This window comes from Bubalus bubalis, chromosome 17 (genome assembly GCF_019923935.1).
Source record: "Bubalus bubalis isolate 160015118507 breed Murrah chromosome 17, NDDB_SH_1, whole genome shotgun sequence".
NCBI classification, from domain to species: domain Eukaryota; kingdom Metazoa; phylum Chordata; class Mammalia; order Artiodactyla; family Bovidae; genus Bubalus; species Bubalus bubalis.
In genome coordinates, this window is record NC_059173.1 from 6,216,582 (window position 1) to 6,237,560 (window position 20,979).

Sequence of the window (20,979 nt, forward strand, 5' to 3'; positions counted from 1 at the left end):
TGTCCAGGCCAGGGTTGCCTGCCCACTCTTGAGCCTGGGAGGGGTGTACGGTGTAGGAGAAGAGCCTTCTCACAAAGGAAGACCAAGAATCTGTTATTAAAACCCACAGAGCAGAAGAAGGCAGCTGAGCGGCAGTGACCGCCACGCAGGGATCTGACCCAAAGCCGCCTCGCTCACAGCCTGAGTGTTAACCAGTGTGCGCCAGCCCCTCTGTTTTGATTGCCTCTTTCTAATTCCCTGGCCCTGGGCTGACCCCTCGCAAGTCCCCTCCTTCAGCCCTCGGCGCTGAGCGCTGGTACTTAATGGTCATGCCAAGCAGGTGATGGATGGCACCTGCCCAGGAGGCTCTTCAAAAGGGACAGGCAGCTGCTGGCTTTGCAATGACTCTTCTGTAGGGACGAAACCCAAATGCAATCACGACACCGTGGGGCCACCTCAGCTTTTTGTGGATTCTCCCCCTTTGGGCCCCCTGCCTCTGTTTCCAGTTTACATCCAAGGCTGCTCTGAGGCAGAAAAATCTTATCAGAAATGGAAGCATGTGACCATCCTAGCAGCCAAATAATTGTTCCTTTGTGTTGTCAGAACATCAGGCCTGGAAGATACCCCAGGTGGTTCCCTATCCCACCTTCTCGTCAAGCAGAGGAGGTTCAGAGAGGCTGAGACATTATCCAGAGGCTGCACAGCCGGGGAGTGGAGGCGGAGCTAGGACACATGAAAGAGCACTCAGACTAACTGTGCACCTACTGTGTGTCGAGCTCGCGCTGGGGGCTTCGGCCAAGTTTTAGCTGCTTGTTCAAACCACGGGGCCAAACTTTAGGGATGAACCCTCAGTGTGTACGGCAGGGAAGCCTGAATTCCACACCAAGGCCCAGCTGTGCGGGGCATCCATGGTCCAATCTTGTCTGGGATTTGGTTTCTCCATTTAGAAAACAGGATTGATGACCTCAAGGGTGATTCCACCTCAACATTCCATAATATGTGTGGTAAAGGCCATCCTTGGGGGGAGGAGGGCCCTCTGGGCAACTTTTTAGCCATGAGAGGGAGAGGCCACAGACTCTCCTGTGAGCAGCTGTGACGCTGAAGCAGGCCCCCCTGGACTAAGAGGATGAAGTCCTAAATCATAGACCACGCCCTTCCTGATCCAGTCCCCGGCAGCCCCTCCTCCCTCTAACCTCCGGCCTTGCCTGTCACACTCCAGCACTCGCCGCTTTGAAACACGTGAACTTCCAGGAACCACCCCGCTGTCCCTCCCCTCCAGGACTCTGCCATGCTGTCCCCTCCCTGGCTAACTCCCACTCACGCTTCTGTTCCTACTAGAACACCACCCTGTCTTCCCTTACTCAGCCCCCAGATTAATTTAGGAGCCTCCCCAACGTTTCTCGGGCCCCTCTGCTCCCCATCAGAGTGCTTTTTCTTAGGTTGCAATCTGCCACTTGTCTGTCTCCCCTCCTGGATCATAAAATCAAGGACAGGACCGACTCTGGTCACAGCCGTATCCCCGACATCCAGGATGGAACTGGCCCAACAAGCGGTAAAGAGGGAACCCTAACTAAATTCGAGTGGTCATGAGCATCCCAAGGGTCCTGGGAAGACTGTGCCCCAGAAGACCCCTCTGAGCATCAAACAGAAGAGATTTTTTTTTTCCCCTATTTACCAGGAGGACTTCTGTCCCCGCCTGCATGGTTTATCGACAGTAACAGCAGTAGTGCCCGTTGGTAGTGATCGTATTTCTGGCTGTGAGACCTGAGAGGGGGACTTGTCACCTTGCTCCTGAACCGCACTGCAAGCCTCCCAATACCCGGAGGCCAGGAGTCCACTATATTCTCTGCACAGCAGCCGGGGAGCATCCTTCCAAAAGGCAGATCAGATCACAGCTGTTCTGGGAGCACAAACTTCTGAGCCTTTCCCGTTTCACTAAAAGCCCAAATCCTTAGAATTCCCTGAAAGGCTGTAGCGGGCTGGATTTCAGGAAAAGGCACAAAAGGCCACCTCGGACCCCAGCCAGAACGGCCTTTTATCACACAGTCCAGACGCTGAGATGGAAGGATCTTTGGGGCCATCGATGCCATTTTCTAAAAGGAAAAACTGAGATGGGGTTAGACATCATGCACCCTTGGATCAGTGCGGTCAGAAGGGAGGTGGGGAGGGCTGGGCAGGGGGAGGACCCAGGCCAAAAGGCAGGTCCAGGAGAGCCCCATAGCCAGAATGGCCCATCGGAGTTAGCCCACACGGGGGGGGAACCTACACCCGCCGTTGTCAGTTACTGGATGTGGACAGCAAGGAAGGGCAAGGTGGCCCTCTGGGGCTGGCCCGTCCCTGGGGTTGACAGCTGAAGGCTAGAGGCCAGTGACGCCGCAAGGCCTCCCCCCAAGGAGAGTCCTAACAAAGCCCACCCACCCTGGCCCCCGTCACCTCTCTGACCTCACCTCTCCCCCACTGCCTCTGGCCACCCTAACCCCCTCCTTCCTTAAACCTTCCTCGCCTTCCCACCTCAGGGCCTCTGCTCTTGCTGACCTGTCTGCCTGGAGTGCTTTTCCTCCAGTCACATCCATGCCTTGTCCCCTCAGTCTCTGCAAAGGTCACCTTATTAGAACATCCTTCCTTGAGACCCCCCCCTCAATAAAAGAGCACTTTGCCCTGCCCTTATTCCCTGCCGCTCTCTGACTCACTGCGTTGTTGTTATGTACTGACTAAGTCTTATCCAACTCTTTGTGGGCCCCATGGATTGTCGCCCTCCAGGCTCCTCTGGCCATGGGATTTCCTAGGCAAGAAGACTGGAGTGGGTTGACATGCCCACCTCCAGGGGATCTTCCCGACCCAGGGATCGAACCCTTGTGTCCTGAGTCTCCTGCTTGGCAGGTGGATTCTTTCCCACTGAGCCACTTGGATAAGCCTCGTTTATTTGTTATTGTCTGTCTCCTTCCTCTCAAACCGAGGCCCAGGGGACTTGTCTGGTGCAGTGCACACAAGCAGCGCCACACTGAGAACCCAGTGCATCACAGGAACTCAGTAAATACCTGGGGCTGAATCAACAAGCCTCCAGTACTTCACCTGCCGCAGAAGAGATCTTAGCTTTGAACTGTTTAGAGCAGCCCCCTGTACTGGCCCTCCACAGGACACCAGGCTTCAGCATCATAGCGCACCCAGGATGTGGGTGCCGTAACTGTTTAATTCCCCTCTGCCCCACTGTACAGAGGAGGCAGCCGTGAGCCAGAAGCCACATGCCCCAGGTCACAGACCAGGGGACAGCTGAGCCATTGCAGGGAGCAAGGACTGTCTGACATTGTGTGGGTGGTGGGGGCAGAGGGTGGGGTGTTCCGGGCGCAGCTGCTCCTCAGCTCAGGGGTCCTGCTGCCCCCTGTCTATTTCTCTTATTTCGTACTCAAGTCTTCCATTGCTCTCTGAGTACAATGGTATTTATTAACTTCCCACTGAGCTCATTACGGAGCAGCCACCTTATCACCGACCACCTGCATTCGGAGCTGAGCAGGATCACACTCAGCTTATAAACAGCCCCAGTCTCCACCCCAAGGGTAGCCATAGACTCAGGGGCCACCAGCTTCACTCGGAAGTTCAAGTCCGAGGGCAAAGAGCTGGCCCCTCCTCTGTCCCCAGCCCTCACCACCACTCCGGGACCGGGAGTCAAGCAGGAATCCATCTGAGTCTCCCACTCTGTCCCGTCTGCCATCCCTGCGCCAGACACACATTCATCTTGACTCTGTGACAAGTTCACTGCCACGTGGCTGTCATCCTCAGCACGGCCCAAGAGAGCTGCCATTGGAACTTCCCGTGACAACGTGGTGAACCTCAGGCAGGTGTGAGCTTTGCCGTGGATTCACTCTGTGCTCCCGGGCCAGATGGCTAATCTCTGCAAGCCTCAGCTTTCCCATCTCTGTAATGGACGTAATCATGCTCCCTATGAATGCTTGTGTGCAATTTACATGTAATAACAAATGCTTAGAGTCAAAACTTCAATCGTTGAGTCCTGACTTCTCCGCTATGCACAGTCAGCTGAGTGTTTAGGGATCACGACATTTTAGGGGCCCATGAAAAGGTTTTAATTTCTTTTAAAACCAAAAGCCAAGTTGTAACATAATCCAGTGGGAGATAATATTCCTTCTTGTACCAAAGCAGTCATAAAATACAATTTTAATTTTTTTTTTTAATGGAGGAAGAGGTCCATAAAGGTAGAAATGCGTAGAGCCCAGGAACTCTGTGATACAGTCCAGGAATGCCACAGTGCAGCTCTGCAGCCATGTTTGTTCGGGGAGTTGGAGGCACAGACCGGGACCCAGAGAAGGCACTTGATTAGTTTGACCTGTACTTGACTGGCATGGCTTGAACTTTGGTAACTTGATGAGCCACAAGGCTTGACAAGCAATCGGCTTACAGTCTAGCTCACAGTCTAACAAAACCCATTCCTTATTCTTGCCACAAATATTTGTGGAGTTCCTATTCTAAGGGCTTCCCAGGTAGCCCTAATAGTAAAGAATCCACCCGCCAATGCAGGAGACTCGGGTTCGATCCCTGGGTTGGGAAGATCCCCTGGAGAAGGGCATGGCAACCCACTCCAGTATTCTTGCCTGGAGAATCCCATGGACAGAGGAGTCCTCTGGGCTGCAGTCCATGGGGTCAAAAAGAATTGGACATGACTGAACGACTTAGCACGCACGTACTCCAAGCTAGGCTCGGTCTGGGTTCAAGTATTGGTGTGAGTACTGTCTGGCTGTATGAACTTGGGAAAGTGACTTTACGTCCGTGTGCCACTGATAAAATGGGAGTGATGGGTGTCAGAATTCAGACAATCCAGTGAAAACTTTTAGAAGATAGCCCAGTGTATAATAATCACTCCAAAATGTTAGCCCAAGGTAACCATCACAGACATGGTCCCTGCCCCAAGGGAGCCTGCAAAACACAGTCCATGAACAAGCATGTTAATAAAGGGTTTGGCCTTGGTGGTTATCAGTGCTATGAAGGAAATAAGAGAGTGGTGTTAGAGCAACCCCCGCTTGATGGCCTTTGGTCAAAGGCCACATCCAGCCCAGGGAGGCCAGATGGACAAACACCCAACCCTCCTCTCCTCCCACCCCCTGATCTCCTGCTGGGCTCCTCATTGGCTGAACCCAGCCAGGGCCAGGCATGGGAATCTGTGGATGTGTCCAATCAGGTCAGCTTCCCGGGCTCAGGGCAGGATGGTGAAGGATGGAGCTCAGTCTGGAGGGTCAAGCAGGATACCTCCCACATAGAGCCCTGCCCCTCTGCAAGGCTGAAATCATTCATTAGCTCCTCTTTGCCCACAGGTTCCCAAGGATGCCCCCATGACCCCTCAGTCCCTACACCTGCTCCCACTCCCATCTCACCCTCAAGTTTGGGGAACTTCTCATGGTTCCCCCAAAGCATAAGGCCATTTTGCATCTCTAAAGCTTTACCCCAGCTGTTGCCACCCCCTAGAATGCCCTCCCCACACCCACACCTGGGCAAACCCCACAGGACAGTGGGACAGTGGGACAGTGCAGAGCCTGGAAACCTGGCTTCCAGCTCTGTTTCTGCCACTTCTTAGCTGCATGACCTGGGAGAAGCCAGTTCATCCAGTGGAACCTCCATGTCTCACCTGTAACATGCGAAGGATGCTAGTCCACATTGTGAAGTTACTATGAGAACCAAATGAAATAATGCTTACAAAGGGCTGGGCAGGAGGTCCCTCAGTGAGTCATATTAGAGGCAATTTTTGAAAATGTATTTATTTGACTGTGCTGGTCTAATCGTGGCACATGGGACCCTTTTAGTTGTGGCATGCGAGCTGTTTGTGGCATGTGGGATCTAGTTCCCTGACTAGGAATCGAACCCAGGCCCCCTGCATTGGGAGCTCAGAGTCTTAGCCACTGGACCACCAGGGAAGTCCCCAGAGGCAATTTTTAAGAAGTACATCGTTTGCGAAGCTGTTCCTGACCATCTGTCCCTCGAGTATCAGGGCCCCACCGTTCTGTGAGCATCAGTGGACCCTTCCTGGACAGCTCTTGGGGCCCCTAGAATGCTTTCCTCTGCATCTCCATCCATGCCCTGTGAGCTCCAAGAGAGTCTATCTGTGTCCTCAGCATCCAGTGCACGGCAGACACTCAGTGAATACAGAATGAATGAATGAATGAATGAACAAGTGTTCAAACCAGTGGACCAGTCTGCCTGCCCCTCCACCTGAATAAAGCTTGAACTACTTCAGTCCCCGCCTGGACTACTAAACAGGGCACGGGGTGACCTCTTGAGGAAGCCCAGGCCCAAGGTCATGGCAGGGGGAGGGGTACTAAGGGCAGTACCGGGGCTGGGAGGAGGTGGCAGGCCCCAGCTCATTGGAAATGCAGAGAGAATCCCAGCGCGGCCGCCTTCTCTGGCAGGGAGCGCGCGGGAAAAGACAAGAAAAATGAAGCCGCCACAATCTCATTTTCTGAGGCCTGCAAGTCAGCCAGGAAATAGCTATTATTCCATCGCACTGTCGGTATTAAGTTATTTCCTTCACTAAATACGGGAATGTTCATGAATATCTATTGAGTCCCAGGTACAGACACCTCCTGGCTCTGTGGCTCCGTCACTCTGCCTTTACATTCCTCCAACAACACCCCTCAATCTTGCTCTGAAGTGAAAGACAATAGTATTTTAAATTGGTTAATAAATCTCGGAATTGATGCTCCTCGAAGGCCCGGGAACTTCGTCTCTATTACTTGAATAAAAGGGATCACATTTTAACCACTGCTGGGCTAGGAACTCAGGAGAGGGACCTGAACCAGCCTCTCCTTCGTGCGGGGGAGGGGAGGGTCGGAGGCTTCAGGACCCCGGGTCCGACGGAACCCTTTGGACAGCCAGGAAATTCTCATTTTTCTGGTCGATTCAGGCCAGCGGGACATCTTGGACCACTTTGGTTTTGATGGCTTTGTGTTCGGCCAGTTCCCCTGGATTCAAATAAAAGAGACTTGGAAGCAGAGCTCCAGGGAAAAGATGGGTATCTGACATCCTTAAAAAGGATGGGGACCTCCCTGGCTGTCCAGTGGTTAAGACTCTGAATTTACGATAACAGGGGCTGTGGGTTCAATCCCTGGTCAAGGAACTAAGATCTAGCATGCTGCACGGTGTAGCCAAATTTAAAAAAATAATTAAAAATAAAAACCACCTGGATGCAGATAAGGAAGGTGGGGGAGGAAAGCATAAATAGTACTGTCTGGAACACCATTCCAGGTGTTGATTCTTTTATCACCTTCCTCACGGGCACAGGTGACCTTGAGCATCCTTTTTGGGGTGGAGAAAGCTTTGAAAAGCCCAGATGCGGGAGAATGAGAAGTAGGACTGAAATGTCTCCTGTTTGTTCAGTTTCTTGCCATCTGCTTTACACGTTTTCCCAACCCATCCTCGCAGCCACCCTAGGAAATGCAAAGTCCAGACATTGTCAACGGGCCAGAAAACCCATAGGTCAGAATCATCTCTATGTACTCAGCACCCAACACACGGCCTGGCCCCAGATTTGTTGCTGTTGGGTACTAGCTCAGTCATGTCCAATTCGTTGTGACCCCATGGCTTGTAGCCCACCAGGCTCCTCCATCTGTGGAATTTTCCAGGCAAGAATACTGGAGTGGATTGTCATTTCCTTCTCCAGGGGATCTTTCCAACCCAGGGATCGAACCCGTGTCTTCTTCATTGGCAGCCAGGTTCTTAACCCCTGAGCCCCCAGCCCCAGTGTATCAGCTTCAAAAATAGTGGGGAAATGGGCTATTGTACATCCCCAATTTACAGATGTGCCAAGTGAGGCTTGGGGCAGGCAAAGGCTTGCTCAGCAACTCATCAATGACTCAGCTAAGACAGTCTGTGCACCCACTATGTCCAGGCCCTGAGCTGGGTACTACAGATACAGGTGTGAACAAAAAAAGGTGCTTGATGGGGCTCGTCATCTCGGAGTGAGGTGGGGGGCAGGGGGGCAGCAGGGCAGAGAGCACTTGAGTGACTAAAGAGAGAACCGGGACAACTTCAGGTGTACAGTAAATCCACTACGTACGACAAGTTCCATTCCAAGTGAGTTAGTAAGTCCAATTGGTTCATACATCCAGCAAAGTTAGCCTAGATACCCAACTAACACAATTGGCTATTAGTAATATACTGTAATAGGTTTCTACTACTTTTCACACAATTAATATATCAGTGAAAGTGAAAGTCGCTCAGTCGTGTCCATCTCTTTGCAACCCCATGGATATACAGTCCATGGAATTCTCCAGGCCAGAATACTGGAGTGGGTAGCCTTTCCCTTCTCCACGGGATCTTCCCAACCCAGGGATCGAACCCAGGTCTCCCACATTGCAGGTGGATTCTTTACCAGCTGAGCCTCAATGGAAGCCTAAGAATACTGGAGTGGGTAGCCTATCCCTTCTCCAGCGGATCTTCCTGACCCAGGAATCGAACCCGGGTCTCCTGCACTGCAGGCGGATTCTTTACCAACTGAGCTATCAGAACAAACACAAAAAGAAAACATTTTTAATCTTACAGGACAGTCCCAGGTTCGTTTCTGGAAACTGGGTCCCAACCACAGGACTCAGGATATCCTGGTCTCTTCAAGATTCATCAAAGCACACATCCCATGGCTGTCACTGGCGGAGCAGGTGGAGAGTGACCCCCAGCTAACCAAGGGACCTCTCGTCACGGGTGGGTCGGAGAAGCCGAGCTCCAAGGCACTTTCAGAAAATCTCACAGTCTGGCAAGGGCCTCGTCCAGAGTGCTGAACTCCATCTGGGGAATAAAGCCAGACACATCACTCTTTTGGACAAGCAATTTTTTTTTTTTGCATAATTGACAATTCTTGGCATATTCTCCCCTTCTCTGCTCACAGCCTTCTTTTCATGTCACTCATGCACGTACCAGACACTCCGAGGTGACTTCCCTTGAAAGGAGAACGCCAGAGAGACCTCTGTCTCCCTACCCTTAAATATTCCACTTGTTATAAATTCCCCGAGGAGTCTTCTCAGCTCCAAATATCAGGGGAACAGAAACGGGGGAGGAAAGGGGGGGAAAAACACATTCTCAGAACAGTTCTTTGTACTTGAGATTCTTTGGTTTGTATTAAAATATTCTCATCTCCCCATAATTTATGAACACTCCTGGCACTAAGAGGCTTCGCTTTGTCCCTGATCCTCCATTCTAGAAATAAAACGAAGAATGTCAGTGCGGACATCTCCCAGAGGGATGGGGTGACTGGCCAGACACTTCCAGAGCATCTGATTTGAGTGGTCGGGGAAAGGCAGACTCATTTCCTGACCCCTTTTATCAGGGAGGAGACTCAGCAGTAGGCACTTCCCTGTCCGTGATCTCATTTGATTTTCCCAACAGTCCTACCATGCTACTATTATAATTATTATTATACCACTCTCTCAAAGGAAACAGTGAGGCTCTACAGGGTAAAGTGTCCTCTCAAGAGCCAGAGCTGGCAAAATATGGGCCTTGGATTTAAATCCAGATGCGGCTGACGTCCCAGTGCTCCTACCAGTTGACTATACCTTCTGGAGGAAGAGTAATCAAGGTAGGCTGCCTGGAAGAGGCAGGATTTAAACTGAGTCTCAGAACGGCTGGTGTCCCAGCTTGCTGTGTTTTCTGGTGGCAGAGATGCAGCTGTCCTCAGTCATTCAGTCTCTATAACACCCTGAAGGAGGCAGGATCTGTAATTTATTCAGCATCATTTTTGAAAATACATGGATTTGATATTTTCTCCCTCATATGAAAACCTCTGTTTCTCCTACCCCTGTGACAGCTGAGCAAAATTTAACATCTTGATCATGACATTCAAGGTTCTTAATAATTTGTCCTAACCTACCTTTTCAGCTTTCTGCCTCATTACCATCACACACACACACAGAGATATGCCCTTAAAGATATCCCATGTGCTAGTCAAATAACACTTTATCCTCATATGGGAGGATACAGACTTCCTCCTCTATATTGCTCGTGGGATTCCCACTTCTTGCAATGCCTTTCTCTGCCTAGTGAACTCCTATGCATCCCTCAGAGCCCAAGTCAAATGCCCCATCAGCAAGGAAGCTTCATCCCTTCACATACAGTTCTTTGTACATGTATCTGGTAAGAACCAGCCCAGAACTAACTGGCCCATAGTGAGACATCTGTCCCCCTTACAATGAATGCTGCAGATAGGAGCTCAGGTCTTATATTTCTCTGAATCCCCACAGCTTTAGCCCAGGGCCTGGCCTTTTGTCTAGGGGCTCAATAACCACAGATGCTGATGGATGAATAAATGAATGAGTGAGTGAATGAATGAATGTATTGCAGACTTTCAGGAGTTGCCTGTTGGATGAACCTAAGCCTCTGCTTCACACACACACAAGAAAGTCTGCCTCACGACCTTACATACAGTTGGTCCTCAAACAGCACCTTTGGTACACAAGACATCACTCTTCTCACCTGAAACTGCTTGTTGGGGGAGAATTAAGACAACAACATGGACTTCCCTGGTGGTCCAATGGTTAAGAATCTGCCTGCCAACACAGAGGGCACAGGTTCCATCCCTGGTTCTGGAAGATTCCAAATGCCTGGGAGCAACTAAGCCCATGTGCCCCAACTACTGAGCCCACACACGCCAGAGCCCATTCTCTGCAATGAGAGAAGCTGCTGCGATGAGAAGCCTGCACATGGCAATGAACACCCAGCACAGCCAAAAAGGAACAGAATAAATTAATTTAAAAAGCAACACGGGGCTTCCCTGGTGGTCCAGTGATTAAGAATCTGTCTGCCAATGCAGGGAACACGGGTTCAGTCCCTGGCCTGGGATGATTCCGCGTGCCACGGGGCAATTAAACCCATGCAGCACAACTGCTGAGCCTGTGCTCTAGAGCCCCTGTGCCGCAACTACTGAAGCCCACGCTCCCTAGAGCCCATGCTTTACGAGAGAAGCTACAGCAGTGAGAAGCCCCCTGCACCGCATCTATAGGGTAGCCCCGCTCACCTCGACTAGAAAAAGCCCATGTGCAGCCATGCAAAACCAGTGCAGCCAAAATAAAATAAATTTTTTTTAAAACAAATAAATAAAAAGCAACCACAAATATAAGGCCTGGGTGGCAGTCTGAGCCCTCAGCGGCCCCACTGGAAGGAAATAGACAGAGCAGCTTCCAGGGTCCGGCTGCTCTCCCTCTCTCCAAGCTCCAGATCCATCTTTTACTGACCAGTGGCCTATCTCGCCTAACATCCTCCCCAAGAAGAGGAACCGGGGGTTTTCAGACCCACAGTCCAGTCGAGGGGCTGAGACTGGAGACAGAGCTGACCAAGCAGTAAAATGGCATCAAACACGTAGTAGCTTTCATCCCAAATGTCCAGGCCTGTGGACATTTGGGGAGTGGATGGAGGAGCCCTGATTTATAACACGGGCCAATTTCCAGGGTGCAAATATTCCCATCATGACAGATTTCAAGCTGATGGTTTAATAAGTGGCTTAGAAAACTCCTGAATTTTTAACAACCAGCTCTCGTGAAGCGGGGTGAACCAGCTCCAGGACTTCAGGGTTACCTGTTATGGTCGTTATTATTATTACGGTCCAACCAAGCAGTGTTATTTTCAGTGTCTTCCTTTCACAAAACTACGTGAGATTTCCCTTCAACATTGGAATGTGCAGGCTAAATATAGTTTGAAAGTCATCAGAGCAAATGGTAAGGTCTTAATAACCTTCCAAAAGTTCAGCACCCAAGTCCTCCCCCTGGGAGATAACTCCCCAGACTCCCTCCAAGACACAAGAATCCCATCCCTTGCCCTTTTTTCCAATAGCCCTACAACGGGCAAGTCAGAAAGTGCACCCCAGAGGAGTACTGTGTGGGCTCAGACAAATCACCCAACCTCTCTGAGCCTCAGTTTCCTCATCTGGCTCCCAGAGGTACTGTGAAGGGTTAATGAGGTAACGTATGTGGAACGTATTTGAAATACCCATCACAGAATAATGCCCAGTAAAACACAGCTATTATTAAGAATACTCATCATAATACAAGCAGCAGTCCCAGGGCCCCTGCTCCTCTGCAGAGGGTCCGGGGTCTCCCAGGACCCCCACAAGTTATGCAAACAGCAGGACAGAGCTGGATCCTTGGAGCTGAGCAAGCCTCCCCGTCTCCTCCCCCCACCGCCCCCTCACTTCCAGTCCCCCTCCAGGACTAATTTATTTATTTCCTTCTGAATCCTCCAAGTCCAGCAAGCTGTGGAGTGGTCAGATGGATTTTTTAAATTAATTGACAGGAAATCAATGAAGCAGTGATTGTTTTGGCCCTGGCTGGGTGGGGGGCCATCTCGGCCATGGGAGACAAATGGGTGGCTTCAGGCAGCACAGGGGTGGGGGCTTTGTTGAGCTGTGGTTGGGCTGTGGATCCTGAGGCCCAGGAGGCCAGCACCTGCCGTGGGAGGCAGGATGGAGAAGTGAAAGGCGGTCAACCTGCCTGTCGAGGAGCCAGGAGATCCGAGTTCAGACCCTGACACCCCCACCCACCGGCCACGTCACTGTGGACAAGTCACCCCGCCTCTCGGAGCCTCAGTCTCCTCCGAGGGTGGCGGTAAGGATTTGACTCTGACACAGCTGGGGAGAGAGTCGGGGGGCGTTATTCAATCCACCACAACAGTGAGACTAAAGCAAATGTCACAGAAGCTTGGGAGTGCTTGTGCCATACGGCTGGCCCTCTCGGGCTTTGCTGGGAACCCTTCACCAGGAGTGCCAGCCCAAGCTAGCCCGCTGGGAAAGGAAAGAGACACGTGGCCCAGGCACCCCAGCCAACAGCCAGCCAACCCCCAGTGACGGAGCTGCCTTGCTGACCAACAGCTGATGGCCGACTCTTGTGTGAGCCCGGGGAGCATTGCTGGTAGCTCAGATGGTGAGAATCTGCCTGCAACGTGGAAGACCTGGGTTTGATCCCTGGGCTGGGAAGATCCCCTGGAGGAGGGCATGGCAACCCACTCCAGTGTTCCTGCCTGGAGGATCCCGTGGACAGAGGAGCCTGGCAGAGGGGCGTGGACAGAGAATCCCGTGGACAGAGGGGTCCCAAAGAGTTGGACGCCGCTGAGAGGCTGAGCACACATACTAGAGGTAAAGAAACCGAGGCTCAAGCAGGGGAAACCACTGGCTTAAGACCTCATGGCTAAGACTCGTGTCACCCTCTGACCTACCTGACCCCAAAGCCATGGGTCTTCCAACAGCCCCACTCGGTTCTAAAATCATGCTGAGTCAGCATGATTATCCACGACTGGTTCCCTCTTCCCCAGTCACCTTTCCAAGAAACTGTTACCACATTCCCCCCACCTCACCCACCCAGCCCCCCTCCACACATTCAGCAGTCATTTGTTGAAGCAGGAGAGCACAGTGGTTAAGCATTCAGACTCTGATGTCAGAGTCAAATTCCAGCTCTGTTTCTTTCCAGCTGTGTGACCTAGGACAAGTTAACTCACTTCTCTGATCCATGTCTTCCTCATCAGTAATAGGGAGAACACAACAATGTCTGCTGCTGCTGCTGCTAAGTCGCTTCAGTCATGTCTGACTCTGTGTGACCCCATAGACAACAGCCCACCAGGCTCCCCATCCCTGGGATTCTCCAGGCAAGAACACTGGAGTGGGTTGTCATTTCCTTCTCCAATGCATGAAAGTGAAAAGTGAAAGTGAAGTCGCTCAGTCATGTTTGATTCTTAGCAACCCCATGGACTGCAGCCTACCAGGCTCCTCAGCCCATGGGATTTTCCAGGCAAGAGTACTGGAGTGGGTTGCCATTGCCTTCTCCCAAGAATGTCTACTTGGTGGAATTCTTTGCAGATGAAATAGGAAAGGCATGGAAAGCACTATGATAGTGCCTGGCATGGAGAGTGTGCTCAGCAAATGCTGGGTGTTATATATGTGGCCATTGCTCCTGACAGCCTGCCACAGACCAGGCACTGAAGTGGTCCCTTTGGAAGACCATGAAGATGCCAGTCTCTACCCAACAGGGGCAGAGCCTCCTACTGACTGAACTGGGCAGTACTGAACCATTTCAGAACTTGCTTCTTTCACTTACTGCTTTTTCTGGACAACGGGAAGGTGTGAGAAAGCAGCAGAAAGAAGAGGCAATCTTTACTCAGGATGCCAGGGTCCCAACTCTGCCTGCAACCCACTCTGAATGATGCCTCCCTTGTCTGGCCTTCAGTTTTCCCATCATATCATGAAGGAATGAACTTCCAAACTGTCCCATCTCTTCCTGCCATTCTGTCATCTTGGGATCGCCAGCTGTTCATCCCCATTCTGCCTAACCTGACATCAGAACAAACCTCCCCCCAAATACATTCAATGCCAAGCAGGTTTCGATAATCCGAGGAATTCTGGTTTTTATTGATGATGTCCACCCGCCCCCTTCCTTCCACAGCCCAGGATAAATTTGCATTAGGGGCTGGATTCAAAAAGAGGAGAAAAAAAAAAAGCAAGCAAGAAAGAGGGCTGTCTTTGAAGTGAATGACATGAATTATTTCGACCTAACTTACTAATTAAGACCTCATTAGCAGCCCAAATTTGTGATAGATCAGCAGAGGACTTGGCACAATGGTTTAATTTAATGATTTCTTGCATTACTTTGTTAATCATCTTTAGTCTGATTTAATTTATGCCAATGTGACTGTCCTAATTTCTAATTAAGGCATTGATGGCGGGGACGCCCGCCATAGCATAAGAATTTCAATCAAGGCTGATACAAAAGCAGATATTCGTTTTTAAGGCCTGTGAGATAGCAATTTGCTAAGCCTTCTGCTTATTGTTTTATTCGCCCCCACCGAAATGTTGGGGAGGGTCTGGTCTTCGCCTGGGGCAGACGGATTCTCACTAATCACAGACCTTTACAGTCATCGATTTTTTTTAAGGCTCTGAAAAAGACCTTGGAGATTAACCAGACTAAGCTCCTCATTTCACGCATGAGGCAACAGGGGCCAGAGAGGGTGAGGGGCTCACCCAAGGTCACACAGCAAGTTAGCAAGATGGCAGGGGGAGACCCCAGGCACGTGCTGTCCTCCACGGTCACCGGCTTGACGGCAGTGGCGGTTTCTGCAGGCAGGGGTTGCAACTGACTGAGGTTTGAGTCAGTGAATTAAAGGTGACATAATAATTCCAATAACTTCCAGCACTTGAGGGCCAGACCCTGAGCTTGAAGTGTGATGCACATTTTTCTCATATCCACAAACCAACACCCACGCCTGCCCTCCCATTTTATAGAGGCTCAGAGAGGTACAATGCCTCCCCAGCGTTCCACGGCAAAAAAATGGGATTTGAACCCAGATCTGCCTGACTCCCAAGTCCATGCTACTATTACGGCTTCGGCCCGCCTCCCTAGGTCACCATCAGGTATCCATAGTAATTTGTATCAATATTATAACTAACGTGTATTTAGGACTTACCAAGTGCCAAGAGCTGTACTAAGCCCCTCACATGAGAATGCCATTTGATCCTCACAACACCCTGTGAAGAAGGCATCATTCTTATGACAAATCATACCTAGAAAAGCCAAGGACCAGAGAGGTTACTTGAGCTGCCCAACAATGCACAGCAAGACGGCAGTGTCCAAAGGCTGAACCGTCCTCAGCTGCTCTAATCTAAAACTTCCTACATCCCACTTCTGTCCTGAGTATTTCTGAGCTTGGCTGAGCCAGAATGCCTGGGCTTTGCCTCCCCAGGGCACTAGAATATGCCTTTGGGCTCCTTTAAGGATGCCAGAGGCAGCCTGAGCCACAGAGGAGACGCGTGCCGAGCCAAGAGCCAGGAGGAACATCCTTCCATCCTAGTTCCACCACCAATTTTCAAATCCTGTCTCCTCCCTGGGCCTCAGTTTCCCACTCTGAAAATGAGGGGACTGGAAAAGCAGTTCTCCAATGTGGCTGCACGTTGGAATCACCAGAGGCCACCCTCCCCCTAAATAAACCCAGCTTAATAAACCCAGCCCAGACCTGATAAATCAGAATCTCTAGGGACAAGGTCCAGGACTCTGGATGGCAACCAGCATCCTTGGTGATTCCAATACACTTAACATTTGAGAATGAGTCCTACTGGCCCCTTCAACACTGACAGGACCAAAAATATACTCTTGACCTGCTACTCAAGCTGTTCCTTCCCACATCCTCTTCCCCAGAATGGGAAATGCTACCCAGATGCTCAGATCAAGTGCTGGAAGCATCCTTGGCTCCTCTCTCCTGTCTCCAGATCTCTGATCCATCACCGTGTCCTGTCAACTCGACCTCCACAAAATCCTGAATGTCAGCTTCTCTCCCTCCCCCTACATACCCTTAATAACTGCACCTGCCTCCCCTCTGTTCCTCCATGCCCATCCTGGCCCCCTGCAATCCACTCTCCTCCCAGCATCCTAGTGACCTTGGCAAAATATAAAGTCTTTGCACCTGCTATTCCGTCTGCCTGGAAGTCCATGTCTTTGGCTGTTCATCTCCTTCTTGCCATTCTCTCTGACTTTCCAATCTAAAGGAACCCTGTGCGGCACATTCCCCACCCCAGCAGTCTGCATTACTCCCTTCCTAACAAGCATCGCTATTTAAAATTATCTCATTTTTCTTTTGTCCATTGTCTCCCCATGATGTTGTGATATAATAATACTTATATATTTGGTCTTTGTTCCCGGTTCCTGGCACGGAGCTCCTAAAACCCTTGGAATTTCCTGAGTGACAGGGGTGAGAGGAATATCTTTTGTTATTCATAATCAGCCCCTTTCAACTCTAGTGAGTTTATGTTAATGAGGTGACTTGGGGAAAACCCCTAAGGATGGGGGCTGGTTGCCAAGGGAACCAGCTCTGCGATTAGAGGGTTGGAACTTTCAGTACCACCCCACCCCCAACTTGTGGAGACGTGAGAGGGGCCGGAGATTGAGGTCAGTCACCGATGACAATCACTGCAATGGAGAGGTAATGAAGCCTCAGTAGAAACCCCAGGCAAAGGTGTGGATAGCTTTGGGGTTGGAGCTGGGAGGGCAGGGGGGCCCCACACCACCTCCCACATGCCAAGCCCTATGCACCTCTTCATTCAGCTCTTCTTGAGTTGTATCCTTCACCATCAACAAATAATAGCGTGCAAAGGACTTTGCTGTGTCTGCTAGGTGTTTCAGCAAATTATTGAACCCATGCAGGGGCCTGTGGGAATCCGAAATGTATGGGGGCCAGTCTGTCCTTAACTGCATCCTCAACCAGTGGGGTCTGCACTGAGCCCAGGCAGTGAGTGTCAGAACTGAGAAAGAGGACACCCAGCTGGTGTCCAGAGCATTGGAGAATTGGCTGGTGTGGGGTGGGGGGAGGAAACCCACATATTTGGTGTCAGAAGCATTATAAGTAGTAGAAGAAAAACGTGCTCTTTCCTTTTAGTTGCTATTCACAGTCGTAGCAGAGAAAGAGAGCTTCGTTTTTAATTGTACCTTTATTAGCATGCCAGGTCCATGGGAGCAGGGCCCCTACCTGACTAGGGCACCCCATTGTCCCCAGGAGGCAACACCTGACACAGAGCAGACACCCCAAAGTACTCATCACATGAACAAATGCAGGATGACATCTGTGCTCCTGGAAGAGCTGGGTCTGAACCCCAGTCCTTGGCGATGCCCCAGAAGAGGAACACCTTAAGAAATTACATCTTGGGGACTTCCCCCACCCCAGGCAGTCCAGTGGTTAGCAGTGCCTTCCAATGCAGGGGGCGAGGGTTCGATCCTGGTCAGGGATCTAAGGTCCCACATGCCACAGGGTGTGGCCAAAAAAAATTTTTTTTTTTAAAAGAAAGGACATCCTGGGAACCTTTAATGCACAGGACACCCTCAGGCCACAATGAGGGGAACCGTCAGCAACGTTCAGTGACCACTCTGTCCTGGAGATCCAGCCTCCACTATGCCCTTGAGCGCAATCATAGAGAATTTAAAAGTTTGCAAGAAAGTGCATCTGCTAATGTGCAACATTTATGTTAGTCAATATAGATTTATTTAACGCAATAAATGACATAATTGGACTTTTATTTCCATAATATATTTTTCCAAGATAACTAATATTGTGAGTACCCCTGCCTTGCTGATGTCTCCTGAACGAACATATTTCCTGTATTATTACTCTTGTATAAAACTGACATTTAAACAGTTTAATAAATGAGCAGTTGTTTGACTTGTATCAGTTTCAATACATTCCGGGATATTAATAAAATATATTTCATAAGCCAGCTCAATAGACCATGCCGTAAAAATTCAATGATTTATTAGCAACACACTGGCTATTAGTTGGGACAGATACTCAAAATGCCATTAGGGTTAAAATAATAATCAATCAAACTAATTAGACCCTATTTTTCATATGCAAATATAATTAAGCATACATTTCTCCCATAACTTTAAAGAGAATTATTGAAGCTCAACCTCGTATGAAGAGCCCCTCACTTGAGTTAATGAAATGACAGGGTCTGAAGTTGGATATACAAATGAAATTGATGAACTGTCCTGGGCTTTGAGGATCACAGGGAGGTGGAACAGGAAAAGAAGGGCTGAAAAAAGACCCCCCTGTACACCTGAGTCTATTCATCCTACCAAAGCTGATTAAGGGAAAGTTTCAAGACTCAAAGTGGGCATGGATGACAAAGCCAATATGGTGCCATGAGTTAGAACATGGACTGAACTCACAGCACTGAATTCAAACCTTAGCTTCACCAACAGAGTGGACCTGGGCTTCCTCTGCCCCAGTTTCACCATCTCTAAAACGGGAGTGATGATGATAGCACAGTGAAATTTGCTGAAAAGAGTACTGTGTGCCTCACTCATAACAAGCACCCCAAAAACATTAGCTGTTTTTATCCAGAGGTAGTTTATTTGACCCCTCAGCTTTTTCTGCAAGACCTCTCAGCTGCTTGCTGGCTGAGTGACCCTGGCAAAAGTCTAATCCTTTCTCTCTGGGTGTCAGCTTCCAAGTCTAGAGAGTCAGTGGTTTGGACTAGATGATTCAGAAGGTCAGAGCTAACAGGTGAAGAAGTTGAAGAATGATGACCCCCAATCATTCTTTTCTGTCTCCGTTTGGGTCTAAGTCACAAAGCCTAGCTGTGCCTTGGAACAGGGCCAAATGGGCCAAGGAAACCAGAACCAAGTCAGGGCAGGAAGTCAGAGCATCTGGGAGTGGTCTCTTCAAAGAAACCAGTATTGGAGAGCACAAGAAGACTCTAGACTGCTTCTTCCAGCCTAGATGCTTGGCATATTAATGAAGACCAGGATCAGTAAATGATTTCTGTAAAAGGCCAGAGAGTACATACTTCAGGCTCTGCAGACCATACAGTCTGTCACAACTCCTCAACTCTGCTGGTACAGCTTCAAAGCAGCCACAGACTGTGTTCCAACAAAACAATTTACAGACACAGAGGACAGGAGAGTTGAGGCTCTTGAATTCGGGTAATGTCATCTGATGTAACAAACAAACCCTGAAATGTGCAATGACTTAACCATGGCAGAGGTGTCTTTCTAGCTCTCTCAAAGTACACTGCAGACACTCCTGGTTGGGTAGCTCTCTAGGGTGACTTTCCTGCAAGAGTATTGGAGACCCAGGTTCTTGCCATATTGTGGCTCCTCCATCCTCAGCTCAAGAGCCTCCCAACTCACTGGACTGATGTGAACTAAATCAGTGGACAGGAAAGGGCATGTAAGATCACACCTGGGAGAGTTTATGACCAGGACTGAGGGTAAAGCCCATCTCCTCCACTCATGTTTGGCTAGAACTTGGTCTCAGGGTCACTGCGAGGGAGGCTGAGACCTGAGCTGTGTGTCCTGAAAGAGAACAAAACAGATTTGGGGAAAAGCTAGTCATCTCTGCCACAGGAGAGGGAAAAAAAAAACCTCAATATGTCTGGATGTGACAGGATGCATTCACCATCTCCATCCTACCTTTTTACTTCTGATTTCGATTTGGACAAATAACATAATTATTCTACTTGGGGACCTCCCCAAGACTTCTGGGGTTACTTGCCCATCCCTCCCCTTTTCCATATTCCCTCCCCATGTCTCCCTGTAAGAACCTCCCCCCCATACCTGTCTCTCCTCCTGGCAGGTTCTTCCTTTCTCGAGGGCAAGGTCAGGTCTGTCTGACTCACCACTGTGCCTGTCTTCACACTGACCATGTGGGAGAGTCTCAATAAAAATTAATGCGTGAATAGATAAATCTAAGATGAGTCATAATGATCAAGCACATGCAAAATTGGGTTAAAAATAACAGAAAATAATTAAGAAGAGGGAAAGAAATTGATATGACATACCCCTGAGAAAAATCTCATGCATGTCCAGGAAAAGAAGAAACCTGAAAAATTCGGAAGAAAGCCCAGAGTTAAAAGTAGGAAAACAGGGACTTGCGGTGGTCCAGTGGGTAAGACTTCACCTTCCAACACAGGGGGAGCAGGTTGGTTCATCCCTGATTGGGGGGCTAAGATTCCCTCATGCCTCTTGGCCAAAAAACCAAAACATAAAACAGAAGCGCTATTGTAACAAATTCAATGAAGAGTTTTAAAATGTTCCATATTACCTGAAACCATGACAGTATTATTAATAGGTTATACCCCAATACAAAATAAAAAGCTTTAAAAAAATGGCCCACAGAAATGTAGCAAACAGCTGCAGCCATACAGCCCTAAAGAATAGGAAAGAATGAACTGTGTGTCCGTGTGTGAGCACGTATGTGTGTGTTTGTGTGTGGGGTTACGCCAGTCCCTTTGTCTAAGATAGGAGCTCATGCCGCAGACACTAACTTGGTCTGGTTTTTCCAGCCCTTTCTTTCCACCTTTAGGTCAGAACATGCATGGGGCTCTGGAGAGGAGAAAGGTAATTATGCCCAATGGGTGAAGAGCAAACTCAGCATTTTTCGCAAAAAGGCTGTGGGCTCTCCAAGGGACATCCGTGGCCAGAAACCTGGCTTCAGCCACAAGATGTATTTCCAGCCTCAGGGAGGAAGAAGAATGAGATGATTGGGGCT